The sequence below is a fragment of the Ambystoma mexicanum genome, chromosome 11, assembly GCF_040938575.1.
Source record: "Ambystoma mexicanum isolate Mex_15411 chromosome 11, UKY_AmexF1_1, whole genome shotgun sequence".
Taxonomy (NCBI): Eukaryota; Metazoa; Chordata; class Amphibia; order Caudata; family Ambystomatidae; genus Ambystoma; species Ambystoma mexicanum.
The window spans coordinates 207,646,563-207,661,903 of record NC_090934.1 but is presented as its reverse complement, the minus strand read 5'-3'; the positions used below and the strand labels follow the sequence as shown (position 1 = coordinate 207,661,903).

The 15,341-nt window shown below is 44.9% G+C and overlaps 1 protein-coding gene across 2 annotated transcripts in view; it reads right to left on the bottom strand.

Moving 5' to 3' along the window:
• Positions 1-15,341, bottom strand: part of RPS6KA1 (ribosomal protein S6 kinase A1) — a 918,695-nt gene that overhangs the window by 616,886 nt on the left and 286,468 nt on the right. The window lies entirely within an intron of this gene.

Here is a 15,341-nt window from a genome sequence, read left to right as displayed (position 1 = left end):
TGTTATTTAATTTATAAGATACACTTGCCATGTAGTGACGTTTTAGGTGAAAAAGTGAAAATGAAAACTCCAGTGGGTGGATTCATCCCTACCATCATTTCACCTACATAACTATGCGAGCCTATCCGCAGACTGGCTGGCTTTGGGGGTGGATAGGACATCATGGGGCTCGTTATAATTCAGGGTTAATAATCTAGAACCTCCCAATTTAAAATTTTACAAAGGTGTGGTTTTGAGGTTAAAAAGTGGATGTACAAACCAGAGGGGTGGAGAGCTGCCTAAAATCACCTGGGTGAATACAGAAAGAGGGTTGCAGAATTGACTTGTCTGGAAGGTGCCCGACACTACCTGGGGTGGAATTGCTGAGTGCTGAAGGAAATCGGGAAACGCTAGAGATGATTGGATCTTTGCAAGAAGAGCCACATGGAGGGATGAATGCTGGTGGCTCTACATGATTGAGGTGCCCAACCAGATCCCCGTTTTCCCCCAAGAGAGGGTCCAGAAATGCTGATGTCTTCCCAGAGCGCAAGCCCCAGAGACATTCTATATAAGTAATGTGTCTAATTGAGCCAAGTGTGGGGGATTTGTTTGATTGAATACCTTCCCCCTGAATTAATTGGTAGGGGTATGGAAGTAGACCCTTGGCATTTTACAAAATAATTCAATTTCCCCTATAGCTAAATAACGAAGTGATTTTGTTAACATTTGAAATTAACAAAAGCGATCCCAGTATGAATAATATTTAGTCATTTAAAGTGAGTTGTTATTCCTAATTTCATTCGCAAACCCAAGGGAAGGTGTGTCCTTGTGTAAAAACAAAATTCCTAATTGTTAACCATTCCTCAGACCTGGCCTTAAAGCAGAGGGGTGATACATGTACACCTAATGTCAAGGTTTTTGGTGCCGGTGCAGAGAAGTGTCTTGCTAAACGAAATAAAGTAAGGTTCCTAATTGAAATGTACACAGCAGAGAGTAAGAAAGTGACTTATGGTAAAAGATTCTGCATTACATAGGGGCGAAGGAGGAAGGGTTCTCAATCCAAAGTATTATGAAATGTCTGTTGTGCTTTCAAACTGTTCAGAGGGGAAACAAAACCTCCAACAAGAAATGAAACTTAGTGTGTTGCTTGATGGTCAGAATCATACGCAAGTAGTTCTGTCACTACAGATTTACAGGGAAAATCCTATTTTGTCAATTTTCTTTGCAAACTGTATATTGCAGAAAAATAACTTTTTTAAGCTTATCCCAAAGCGGTTCTGTTGCCACAACTTGTAGAAAAACTCGACCTGGGGATCTCAAGCGCCAACTTAAAATGTGTTCCTAGCTCCCCAGAAAATGTCCAGAAGCTGGGGAGGTGGTAGCTCATTAAATCAGATATCAGCCTAGAACATTTTGGGTCGGTGACTTCTTTTTGAGTCAATTACAAGAACACTGGCATTTGGACATGCAACTAACATGCCGAAATGAGGCATAGTTCATCAAGTGCGGTATGATGAAAGGAATCTCAAAATGTATATATTTTTATTTGTAAAATGTTTGACATTTCCAGTGAAAAAATGACATGTGCAAGAAATGAAAACCCTAGTGGGTGGATGCATCCCTTCCATAGTACCATTTAATAACCGTAGGGGTCCAATCAAAATTCAGGATAAATAAGCTAGAACCTCCTAATTCTAATATTTTGGCAGTGTGATTGAGGTTAAAAAGGTGCTACATAATGGGAGATGGAAAAGAACTGCCTAAAAATCATCTGGGTGCAACTATTGAAAGATTGATGCAGATTTAACATTGCCAGGGACAATTGCCTTAGACTACCCCGGTGGAATTACTGACAATTGCTGCAGAATTACTATTGACCAGGAAGAGAGGGTGGGATCTTTGCAAGGAGGGCCAAATAGAGGGATGTATGTTGGTGGCTATCCATGACTCAAGTGCCTGACCAGAACCCCCCCCCCCCCCAAGAGAAGGTCCAGAAATGCTGATGCCTTTCCTGAACACCAAAATAAGAGACATTCTATATACGCAACTTGTCCAACCCAAGCCTTGTTTGAATCAGGATTACATTTTCCATTTATTGATTGGGTGGGCCGGTTAGAATAAATGCTTAGCATTTTATTAAACAATTTCATGAATTCCCACACAGTCAAATTACACGTGGCGATTTTGTTGAAATTCAAAAACATTGTTCCTGTGTGAATAAGGTGATAGCCTGTTAAAGTAATTGGGTTCTCCTATTTATTCTGCCAACCCCAACAGTCCCTACAGGGAGGGGTGCATTAAAAAACACATTCACTATTGCTGCCCATTCTCTTGTACCCGTAGAGGGATTCCAAGCGGTCAACTGAATACTCGTGTTTCTGCGAGTTGCGGCAGAAAAGTGTTTAGTCTACAATTAAATAAAATGAAGTCCACAATTGAAATGTACACTCCCTGCAGAGTGAGAACGTGACTCCTGGTAGAAGAGATTCTGCATTGCATAGGGGTGAACGAAGAAGGGCTCTAGTCTGTTGTGCTTTCAAAACTGCTAGCATTTACAATTGGGCAGGGAAATTAAATATGCAAAGCGCTGCATGTGTGAAATTGCTTTTGCAAATAGAAAAATGTTGCATTTGATTTAAATCTAAACCATCAAGGAATGCCAATGCTCATGGCCTTGTAATGTTCAAAGGTACTTTCTAATGTTGACATTAAGGAATTTGTGGGCTATCGAAGGCTTGAACCGTTTATCTGAACTGTGTTATATTTCCATGATACCCAAAAGTAAAAACACATGGGGTGCAATTTCTGTTTTCTTTTCTTTCTTAATGTTGATTGCCAAAAAGGAAGTCTTTATTGAAGCTTTGTTTTGTGCCCCAGATAAAGTGCCGTGTGCGCAAATATTAATCAAACAATAAATATATATTCTTTCTGTACACTGGCCTAGTTCGTTGCTTAACATTGCTCAAGGGGAAGAGAGTCATTGGTTCTAGATGAGCCATAGACAGGGCTAAATAGAATATCAAGGTCCATTTGTTTAGCGCTGTTGATTTGGGGGCTACTCCCCACATTACCAGTGATCCCACAAATATATCTCAATGAAAAATGAAACTAAATTAAAAGCCTGCAGTCACCATCCAGTCTTCCTCTTCATAAGGTACCTTCAAGAACCGGCCCAATGCTCCATGAATTGCTCCTCAGCCACATTATGCATTGACGTGCCCACTCCGTTCTTTCAAGCCGGCTTTGAGTATACAAATCTCTAATTAAGTTCCATCAAATCTTTATACATTACTACACTATTTTTCCCATGTTCAAGCTGTATACCTCCCTTTTGTAAGCGTTATAAGTGTTATTTCAAACTAATGTAATAACAATGGAACACAGTAAAGTGGTCTTGTATTGAGCATATCTGCACATTTTTGGTGACTGAGGCAAGTGATCTGCCAAAAATACAAGCATTAGCAAAGCCAACAGTTTGGCAGTTTGAGTACGCATGGGATAGGCACCGACATAAATGTACCATCTAGCCATAAGATGGGAACTAGTGACAAATGAAGCGATTACCTGAGCATGACAGCACCTGGCAAATGCTCATCTAATACCTCAAGCCAAAACTGTTGGCTTTGTCGTTGCTGGTTTTTAATAGGATTTCAGTTCATGGAAGTGATCAAAATCGGGCGACTGAAGGGACTCTTGGTTAAAACATTATTACATCAGTAGCTTTTAACAGCGACAATTAAGCCATTAACTCTCAGAAGACCGCTTATGCACAACCAACACTAGCACGCTAAAGTTTGATACTTCTTGATAAAGCGAGCTCAAAAGAGATCCCAGAAAGATGAGTTTTTGGGCAGGAAGTGGGTGGAAATTGCTATAGGGATTAGCATGGACATGGGCAGTCAATGGGTGGGTAAATAACGCACCCAGCTGTGTGTCACTGCCATCTCTCCTACCTGTACTCCAATGCATTGGATTTGGCTTATAGGTGGTGCTAAAAATGGAGTGGTGAGATGGAGGGCCAGGGAAGTGAAATCGATGCGTTGAGTGCTTGTGCGGTGGTTTGGTGTTTTGTGGCATTGACATTTGAGCACATGTTTTATCCAGAATGGAAAACTTAAGATTGACGTTGACAGTTGGGACACAAGGGGAGGAGGGGACAAAGGAGGTGGGGCATGGACGCCGATAGGTGCTGGGCCGAGGCATGCATGTATGGGAAACCAGAGCAGGATTGGTGTAGCTTGTAATTTCTGTACCTAGTCGGCACTTTTGCTGCCCAATCTGGTAAACCAGCAATAATTCTGCCCGTTAGCCATTCCCTCCAACCCCCATGCTGCATTTAAAGGTTTTCGCTCCCTTTGTTTGTGCACTTGGAATATTACTCATTGTGTGAACTTGGAGTTGTCAGTGGGGAGGGAGATCACTGCAGATCAGAGCCTTTTCCCGGTCCCGTTTAATCCTGTGAACATCCCCACATTCAGGAGGAACGGCTTTGGGTGAAGGACTAACCCTCTACTGCTTATTTACACCATGCCCTAGAAATCAGCTGAAAGGGCCAAGATATTCAAGTCCTAGCTTTCCTGCACACTATTTGGTATTCTTCTCCAGCATTTGGATGTTTAGATTATAAATCAGAGTGCCAGAGTACAATGGCACGTTCACGGCTAGTTCAGCATCTCACCTTAGGGATCATATGAGATGGCTTTCATCTTCCCACTGGGTAATGCATGCGTGAAACTAGTAAGCGCCTCATCAATGCTTGGTGCAGTTGTGCTGCTTGTCGTTCTGCTTGAAGTGCATACAATCAAGAGACAGCATACATTTAAGAAGAGACATCACTCACAGATCAGCCACCTAATAGTATGGACTCCACGAGAGACAGGATACTTTAAAGTAAAATAGAAAAGCCCTAATGGGTCATCTTCAAATAAATAATGTGTAGTCTATGTTTACACCAGGAGAGAGCTCTGCTTTAATTATACTTCCTTTAAAGGGGCAATCTTGGAAGAATAGCCCATGCCTCAGTTCCCATAGGACTGAGCAGCACAGCCCAAGCATTTAATTTCAATTGAGCAGTTTGACGAGCTAAGAACATCTTTGGGAATGCACCGTGGGATCATGTGGGAAGCCCGCTTTCAACATTCGATGTCTCACACCACAAGGCTCATCATGGCCTATCTATTATTGCTGAAGACCACAAGAAAGGTCGGGCTAAAGTAAGTTTTTGAAAAAGTTACTTCTGGCTGGATAAACGACAAACGTTAGCGACTGTTCCAAAGTGTCCTCCACCAGAAGGGGAGGGTTGGACACAAACTTGAGGGGGCAATTGCACTCACCCCCCTCCCTCCGCCCAACCCCCTGGGTGCCTATGATCTTGTAGACAATTCCTCTCCCTGATTCGAGCACAAGTCACACTCACCCCAGCCTGACTCAAAAGTGATGCGGAACACGACCCCAATGTCTTGACGACCCCCCCCCCCTCTGATGTTGCACCTTTTCAAAAAGTTGAGAGCCCTGTGAGTTCGGGGATATTTTTAATCTAAAAGGGTTCCCTGGAATGTGCGAAGCCAGAGCAAAGGACTTTGCAGGCACCACAAGAAGGTTCTAAATGGGGGTCAGTGGACGGACATACAGCATAGTAGAGGCTCAGTACTTCAAGTCTCATGGCATTACAACTGCCCCCCCCCCACCATTCTACTCCTTGTGAGGTCTCAGATCCGAGGAAAACCGTCTGCAGCCTTCAATTAGTTAACTGCTTTAGTAAACTCGGGTTTTCTCAAAATGGTGGAGGACCAGGTGCAAGACACTAGACACAAGGCCACATGAACATCTGATCAGGATGGCTGTGAAATCACCTGTGAGAATTGTACTCTACAGGAAATACTCAATATCACCGTTTAAACAAAAAAGAACCTTATAGGAAATGCTCCTCATTTTCCAGGTGTTCATGATTCATCCGCCTCCCATTCATTGCTGGGGGGATCCCACAGTACACCTGGGTGCGATGATCAAAATCTGTAAAAATAACATAACATCAGAAAACTGCTTTCTGCTACCAAAATGCTGATCACGTACTCGGCCAAGGCGGAATCTGTGCTGAAATTCAGCAGAGTACTTAGTCCAAGCAGACATCCATATACCCTTTGAGTTGAACGCAATCTACTCATTCAGAAGATCAGGTTGAGCATGGCACCTGATCGTGACAATCGCGGCTGTGGAGTAAACCTAAACTGTGGAGACTGGTCCCCATTTTCCCATGGTAGGAGATCGTTCCAATCACAAATGGTTTTGATGGATCCATTTGGTAGCATGTGGGTTTTTGGTCATCTTCTGAACTTCTACCAAGGTGAGCGAGTGGATTTAGATTCCACCTGGAAAGTGGTTGTTTCCGTCTGATGGTGCCAGATGCCGATTGATATTTCTATGCAACTAGCAGCCTGTTCACCATCTGTATTGAACATGGTTTCATTTTCAGTCATGACAAATAAGGTTCGGGCTCCTCGATGCATTTGAAGCAAGGCATTTGGGGATGCCAGGGGGATGTGGGGGGGGAGCAAGGAGTCCCAATTTAGGAGGTGTTCTGTCACATACAAAGTCGCTTCGGTCTTGCAGCCGTTAAATTGTAACTAGTTTTCAGACATCCAAGGGCCTACTTCTTCCAGAAATTGCGTTACCCTGTAAATAGAGTCCTCTAAGTTGCCCAGCTTCACTAAAATCTGGAAATCGTAGGCATAAAATTGAAAACAGACATTATGTTTGTTTAAGATGCTCAATGGTGTTTGCATGTATAGAATAAACATTAAGGGCGAGAGACCAGCCCTGCGGACCACCACATTTCTGGGGCAAGGAGTCAGACAGGCACCACCCCACACCCCCTCCCAACCTTCACATGTTGCCAGCAAGTCCGAAATTAATCAAACCATTTAATGGAATGTTCAGAACTTTTCCAACCTTCCTCAATGTATCCAATAAAATACCATGGTCCACAGTGTCAAATGCTGTAGACCGATCCAACATTACTAATAAGGTCCTCTCGCCAGTGTCTGATCGCTGTAGAAGCTCATCCCAGACTGCCAAAGCTGTCTCGGTTCCAAAACCCTGACTAGTGAGAGTAAACGTTTTCCTACATGCACTGGCATCTGGGTTGTGCCCACCTTTTTCAGTATTTTTCCTGGCCAAGGGAGTCCAGCTACTTGGCGATAACTGAAGAAATCCAATCGGGTTCCTTCTGGCCACCCAAACAAGAAAGCCCCTTTGAAAATAAACTGAGAGTTACGCTCATTGTACTGCAAAGCTAGTCTCAGTCAATTCAATATCACAAGGTCAGGTGTCTCCGTATTTGTCCAAGACCTCAACAGAAGGGCTTTTCGCGTGTACACATTTACTGTATACAGCTTCAGAGCAGGCCTATGAATGCTGGGCCTTTCATGAACGTCACTCCGTTGCTTCAGACCTGCCATTATAAAAATCAAAGCAGTTTTCTTGGCTTGCATGTGATCTGGACGGATCTCCTTTCCAGATCCATAAATGTTCTGCATATAGTAGGTCGTTGCCATTGCCTGCTATCCGTAGTCACCCTACTTTAACCTGAGACAACTGCACCGCCTCGACCCTTCTTATCACCCTAAATAGCATTTCTGGGGACACGACTGCATGTGGGGGCCAACCAGTGCTTTAAATGGAGAAAAACGTGCAGGTACTCATCAGGCTACGAAGTCGGACATTCCGGCGCGGCACCCTGGGCACAGGTCCCTTTTAGGCATACCCTGTTTGCAGGCAATGCCCAGTGAGATTAAACGATGTGCCGAGGAGCACACACTTTGGTAAAACAGTGAATCTGAGATCTTCACACAAACTTCGTGTTATAAATTGTGTTAAGAAAGTGTACCCATGTATATTAAATGGGACTTTCATTTTTGCGTATCAAACTAGAAGATAGGACAGCTGTACACTAACCTTTAGAAGGAGTTTTATTATTGCTTGCTTTCATTACGTACTAAGAAATTCAGTAGGTAACTGGAGCTCTGCTAGTTTTCAGTCAAAAACGTTACATCACAACTCCAATTACATAGTCACTGCCAATAACATCTTAAAAAGAGAGGTGACAGGACAGGAAGGAGTAAAGAAGAGTCTTCCATCAGTGACTGTACGAATGAAACCAGATGAGCCAACTCCCCGCCCCCACACACATACAGGAAGCAGAGGCAGCATAAAACCAGCTGCATGCACAGGAGACGCAAGACATCCGCTAAACGTCTCCTCAAAGGACAAGGAACTAAAGGAGGACATGGCGGGGGGCATAGGATTGAGTTAGTGAGGTAGTGAGCACCCGGTGATGGCGGTGACAGGGGTGCGTCAGGGACTTTCGGGTGAAATGGGCCCCCCTCAGGCTGTCACAGCGCCCCCCCCCTCACCCCGGAGCAGCCCCAGTGCTAGACTAACTTCTTTAAAACGGGATCTTAAATGTGTGCGTTGCAGCGCAGGTTACAGGATGCCTTTGCTGGGCCTTAAGGCAGTCGCCTTCATCAGCCTCTGGCAAGATCCAGCCAGAAACATCACCTCGTTGCCTTTGTTCTCCCGCGTCAATCTGCATAATCGTGCTTTGTCAGCACGATGCTCAGCGGCTTTTCAGGGCACATTTCGTGGTTCAGCTCCCTCAGGTTGCCTGTTCGAGATGTTGGACGAACATCTAGTGAAGCCAAGCAAGACCTTGATCAGAACGTGAATCCTGATCAGGAGACCCGCCGCAACCACTGCAAACCCCTTTAAATGCTACCCACGTTCCATCAGGGTGAAGACCCTGTGAACCCAGCCTTTCTGTGAAAAGTGCACACTGACCATGAAGCAATCCAACCCACAACTACACACTCAACCCAAGAGGAAGTAGTAATGAGGCTCAGGCCTCGGTATCCAATCATCACAGCTAATGGATACATTCCATCAGTGGGGAGAGGAAAGAAGCGGCTGCCTGTCCTGGGATATCTGCTGCGGTTAATCTCCTACCGCTATCCAGTCTTCCATTTTTCCCAGCTGTAGGCAGGACACCACCCCCCTCCCCAAATATGCTGAAATTGGATCCCTACCAGTACCAATGCCTTCCCTTCTGGTGACGAGGGACAAAGGGCAGTGTGTATGGGGCGAAAAGGAGCCAGCACAGAAGTAAAGCAGGAGAGTGTAAAGTGAGTTTTGTGGGGGCTCAGCATGCACTTTGGATGGTCCAGGTGCCCAAGTCATTGTCTCCATGGTACCATGCCCAAGTGTTCTTTCAAGAGTCCTCCGGTCGACTTTGTCCAACCCCACTACAGAGAAGGTGGGGCCAGATTGGATCATATTTTTTTTATTAGCATTGTATTATTTTCTACGTATATGTCACAATAATGACCAGCTTAGTCAGCCCAAAACAAAAACGTTCCCCTCATCCTCCGAATCTCTATTCAAAGCATACATACGAGTTAAGTGTGACTGTCTCAAAAGTCAATTCCCAAGAATCTCTCAAATTCCAGAGTTTTCTTTTGTTGGGACATGCTGTGGAGATCTTGAATCCACATCACTTTAGAAGCACGTGAGTCAGATTTCCAGTCTCCAAAAATGGTTCTTAGACACTCACGCTGCCCTAAACAGTCGGCTCTTTCGAGGAAGGATCCGATCTTCTCAGAATGGTTCCTCAAAGTGGATAGTGGACTGTGGAAGAAATTCAGAAAATCCTAAAGCATTTCACTGGAATAATTTGTAAACCATTAATTACCGGGGCTCTCCTCTGAATTGGATGAAGCTCTATTACCTCATTCTAAGGGGCTTGGACACCAGGATAGAGAACCTTATTCAGAGGAGCAAAAAAAAAACCTGTCCCATATCCCCCAGCGGGAAGCATGTGCGTGCATCTTTCCGTCAGTCAATCAAGGTGACATTTTCCCACAGAACGACCAAGTTAGGACATGTAGGTTGCGGTTGTGCAAAGTACAAACTGAATCACTGTCTCTTCAACGTGAGGAGGGTGGGGGGTGGTTGACCTGCTTGGGACCATATCAGACCGAGGCCAATTGTGCCCGAGACGGGTTACACCGCACAGGAGCAGTTTGCACCCATCCAGCACGCACAATGCACCTAGGAAGGGACATCACGCCTTTCCAAAGGGGAGTGTTCACCGACCATTCTGAAAACACCAGAACACAGGGGCAGACATCCATCCATCCATCGATGGGCAGCACACGAGATGTCAGACAGATCTCAAGCAGGGGGGGCTGGATAGCAGTTTTGAAAGCTGGTAGTAAGTGGGGCCATTAAACTTCTTTCGTTGTTGATCCCCCACCCCTAGTCCAGTAGTACAATAGATATTACCTGCTCCTTTGGCCCATTAAATGCATCTTTCACCCCCATCTAAACAGAGGCGTACCAGGATTGTGCAAAAGGTGGGGCCTGGACCTAATGTAGTTGGGTTCACACAAAGGGAAGTCTGAAGGGCTTGTTCTGCCCCCGCCAAATGCGCAGGTGCTCCGTAGTGACGGAGAGCGAACCAATTAAGAGGGGTTCTCCACACCGAGTAATTAAATAAGGTGTTAACATGGTTAATTTGACAATACACTGATACATTAGGTAAAAAGCCAGTTCACAATCTGTTTTGTAGGGTAAGACAGGAAATTAGATGCCAAGTCACCAACAATGCACAGGAGCATTTTCAAACACGTTTTCATAATGGCTTTGACCACTATATGTCAATACTCTGCAAGTATTAAAAACATGTTCATATTGTGCCCAACAGGTCTATTTTAGTGCTACTATATATGGCAGTATTCCCATATAAGAAATTACTCATGTTTGCTTTACCCATAATGCCAGAAATACTACAACAAAATATGTTCATGCTGGCTCTGCCAATATATGCCAGTATTGCCACTTAAGAGCGTGCTCCTGTTGGCTTTGCCTTAATGGCAGTAAAAAATTAAAAGCCATGTCACAGTAAGGCAACATGTCCTTGCTGGCTAGCTTATCAGATAGTTCAGTGGGTTGAGCACTCGCTGCTGCAGAGTTACCTGCAGGTCGCAGGTTCAAATCCCAGCAAGACCCCAGTCTTAACCATTTGAGGCTGATAAATGAGTACCAACTTCAGTTGAGTGATAATTTAAATAAATATGTTCTCTGCACGGCGCTTTGGCAAAAGTGCTATAAAATTGGCAAAGATTTTTCATTACACAAATCCCCCCCTATAAGAATACTTATGTTGTATTTGCCCCCAACGCCAGTAAAATAAGGTCACAGTAACAAAACATTGTCTTGGAGGTTACACACATGTCCTACGCCCCACCTCTGTAATAACACTTATGTTGCTTTCGACCTTCACACCAGTAAAACAATGCCATGCCACAGAAAGAAAGCATGTCCTCCCCTTCCCCCATATAAGACCACTCATGTTGGCTTTGTCCTTAATGACAGTACAAAATTCCATGCCACAGTAGGTGCCAGCCCCATTGCACTACCCTCTCCTAATCCAACACCGTGATCACATAACACCCTAGTTGGCTTCGCTTTGCCCAAATATGCTGGCCACACACACACACACACAATTCTCCTTCACATGCGCACCCATGTAGACCATTCACACAGCATTCATTCATATGCATGCACTTACAAACACCCCCTTGCATACAGATCCACGCGCATGCACGCATTCATACAATCCTTGCATACATACAAACATCTTATTTTTTCTTACCCGTTTGACCAGCTCAGGCCCTACCATGTCCATCCCTCTGCATCTCACAGGCCATTTAGTTAAACAAAGCAATGCTCATCATTGGAGGCATGGGGCAGCTAAACGCTGAGCCCAGTAGTTAATCATTTAGCTGCCACTTAGGGGGCAGGGGAGGGGGGGGGGCAATGGAAATCATTGCCTGGGCAGGCCTTGGTCTTCTGCAAGTTTGCTGATGCTGCAGTCACGTTACCCGTTTTCTCACCTTGGAAAGCGGTGTATTCAATTCGTTTTCAAATTCAAAAGTGAGTAAATGCACTGCCCTGTGAGGTGAGAAATGGGACAGCTTCTTGCAGTCTGCGCACTGTCTGTCACAGCAGAGGACTCAAAGTGGGAGGGCTTTAGCCCTCCCAAGCATGGTGCTGCCCATGCAGGCATTGGAGCACACTTTGCCAGAGCGTCGAGAAGATAATGAAAATCTCCATAATTCGAGTTCAGACTTCGAAGAGGCAGTCCAAACGAATGCGGTGTGGCCTCACCAGACGGTTTACATTTGAAGTACAAAAATATGTATGCCACCTGATGTCATGCCCAAAGCCCTGCAAGACTCCACCCACATGTTTAAAAAAAAAGCTCATCACTACGCTGCTGTGTGAGGACATTGGTGAGGACGCCAGATATGGGTGGGATTGTCATGCAATACTGTGTCTCCGCATGCACCTCCATGCGAGTGGCCAATAATGGCTACAAAAAGAACAATCAGATGGAGCCGTGGGCAGAGTTGATGGGACTGCCAGAAAACCCAGAGACTCAAAGCTCTTCCCTGGAGAAGCAGGCCAAACTCTGGAGTCTCGGGTAAACCCGGAGAGTCGGCAGGTTGGGACCATAACCTGAAACCGGAACCCAGTCCTCAACAAAGGGAGTGTTTAAACAGTCTTCCGCCTGTTGCTACTGATACAAATAACCAAGAGTCGAAAACCCAAACAGGATGGTGAGGGGGCGTAAAAACAAACAGGGAAGAGTCAAAATAAGTAATGAAGGCTACCATTATTAATCTGGTATTGGCATCCTCACCCCAGGCACTAATGACGTTATAGTAGCGCAGAGTGAGAACATGGCTTTTTCTTCCAACCCTTTGATCTTTACGGCTGTAGTAAACATTGCATTTGTATGTAGCTGTGGCCCCTACGGGCCCGACTAGACGGGGTTCCATACTTGTCCCCTCAAGGAAAATTTGAAGTAAAGACATGGACACTAGGGTGCTCTGGTAACCGTAGGACCGGATGGAATGTTGGAAAATGAGAAGGATAAAGTAGTCCCCTGTGTAAGAATGGGCTGGGGAGGGGATAAGAGTCTAGAGAGAACTGCTGGAAAACTGTGGGAAGGGGAACAAAATAATGCACGAAAGTAGCCTTGTTTAAAGGCTCCCTGGGGAGGCTGTGGCCTTCAGCACCCAGCCCGCAGAGTAATTGTTCTGCTGGGCTGCGTTTGTGGGGCTGCTCGGCATCCTACCATGTGCATGAAGCAGCCTGGGCACCCACAAGGCCATGGCAGCCATTGGCCCGCCGAGGGACCATATCAGACAGCCCCCCCCCCCCATCATTAAACCCCCCCCAAAACCATGTGTGTAGGGAGATACGTCTCCTCGCCACCACATCCTCATGGGCCAAACAGAGTTACACGACCGCGTAAAGAGTGCATCCAGGGGCCCGACCAGATGCAGCTTTTTTAATGAAGCAAAAGAAGGCCGGTTCAGAGATGGCTGAAGTCCCGTTGAAAGTTTCTCTTGCTGCTCTGGAAGTAATGTTCAACATGGCCGATGGAAAATTGAAAACAGCGGTAGATTGTTCAGAAAAATTCAGAGCATTTTATCCCTGTGCCAGTGAATCAATACTTCAGCTGGAGTGTACAGAGACGACATTGGGGCGATCTTAAGAACTGCTAATGAGGCCACGAGTGGCCTGAAACCGTTTGATGGCACAGAGCCGAGAGAATTCCATGGATGTTGAAACTCCTGTCAACTCAGCCTGTGATGGAATACTAGCACCCATACCAGGAGTCTGCAACCTCTTTCTGGAGGTTTTGAACTTCAACTCATATGATCCCTCTTGTTTGACTCACCTTGCTAGGACATGCGAGTTGTAGTCCAAAACATCTGGAGAGCCAAAGGTTGCAGACCATGGCCCTACGACGACAATCAGGCTCCACACTTGAGAAAGCGGGCAGGCGTCTTTGGGTGGAGAAAGCAGTTTGGATCAAATTCATGAACCTGATCAAGAGGGAGATTATTAAAGCAGCAAAGGACAGAACAGATTGACAGCACACATTTTTTTGCTTGGTGACCACCTCAGACAGCAGCTCCTGGATTGGGGGGCGGTGGGACTGGCCTAGGTGTATTAACCAGCAATTTTCAGAGGGAGTTTGTCCTACTCAACAGCAAGCAATGAAGGCGATCACATGGAAAGTCCTGTCCCAGCAGACAGAGCTTTGTTTAGTGGTATCTAGTGACGACTGTAGCGCATTAGACAGAGCTTTGGTTGTTCCCCAGTCCTGTAGTGTCTGTATCCAGCCCCTAATGCGCTGCCTATTCTCACTGAAGGGTCTACTTTGATGCTTGCCCTTTCGTAGGATTGTGAAACCACCCTCCATTGCCCTTTGCAGATCATTTTTTATTTTCACCTATAAAGTTTGCAATACAATCAGAAATAGACTAGCTTCATAAAATTACAAACCTGGTCACAAGATTGAGTCCAAAAGAGAAGAAAAAGAAAAAACCATCTCAATGCATAACACAACATAAATAAGAAGAAAATGGAAAAGAGACCAGAAAAGGAGAAGAGAAAGAAACAGAAGAATATCCAACTATCATTTGGTAGTACAATTTATAAATCACAAAACACATCCCCATGTAACATGGCATGGTCTTGGCTAGCATAAGAGCAAATCAGAATACATTTCAGGCTAATAGTGAATTTGGAAAGAAAACACCAGCATATTAGGTCACCATGAGACCAACCATACACATTGAGAAAGATCTTGTGAGGACATCGAAATGCCGCCCTCCACTCCCTTCCACAGGGATATGTTGCCCTGTGTTGAGTTCACGCATTGTGGGGTCTACAACGAAACACGCGTTACCATTATTGGGTAGCTGGGTAGGAAGGCGGGCCCTTGGTGCAAATGCTCTATTGCATTCTGTTTTTTGCCAAAGTGCTAACCCGTTTTGTTTTTTGAAAACTTGAAGTAATACCCAGAGAGTATAATTAGTCATCACGACCTGTGGGTTGCACGCACATTGCAGAAAGTTTATAAAACTCAAATGCTTTCATAGAGGTCACCATTAATTGGCTGCATCACGGCCAATCGACACGAGTATCACTGGATACGTGTGTTTTCATTGTTCCGACTAACTCAGCGTTATGTCGTTTCAAGTGCTATACACATTGTAGGCCTTCACTTTGTATACGTTGTTTTATTCTTGTTTTTTTAATAGGGCTTTTCAATGTAGTTATCCACTGAAATCGGAACTCGCAGATTTTAGGTAATTGAAGGAAATTAATGCGTGGGGTTCAAAAACTACGAGGATGGAACACAAATGTATCAAGGTTTGGGGTTAGATCATGTATTTATGATACAAAGAAATGTCAAACTGACATTTAAACGATTGACTTATCTAAAA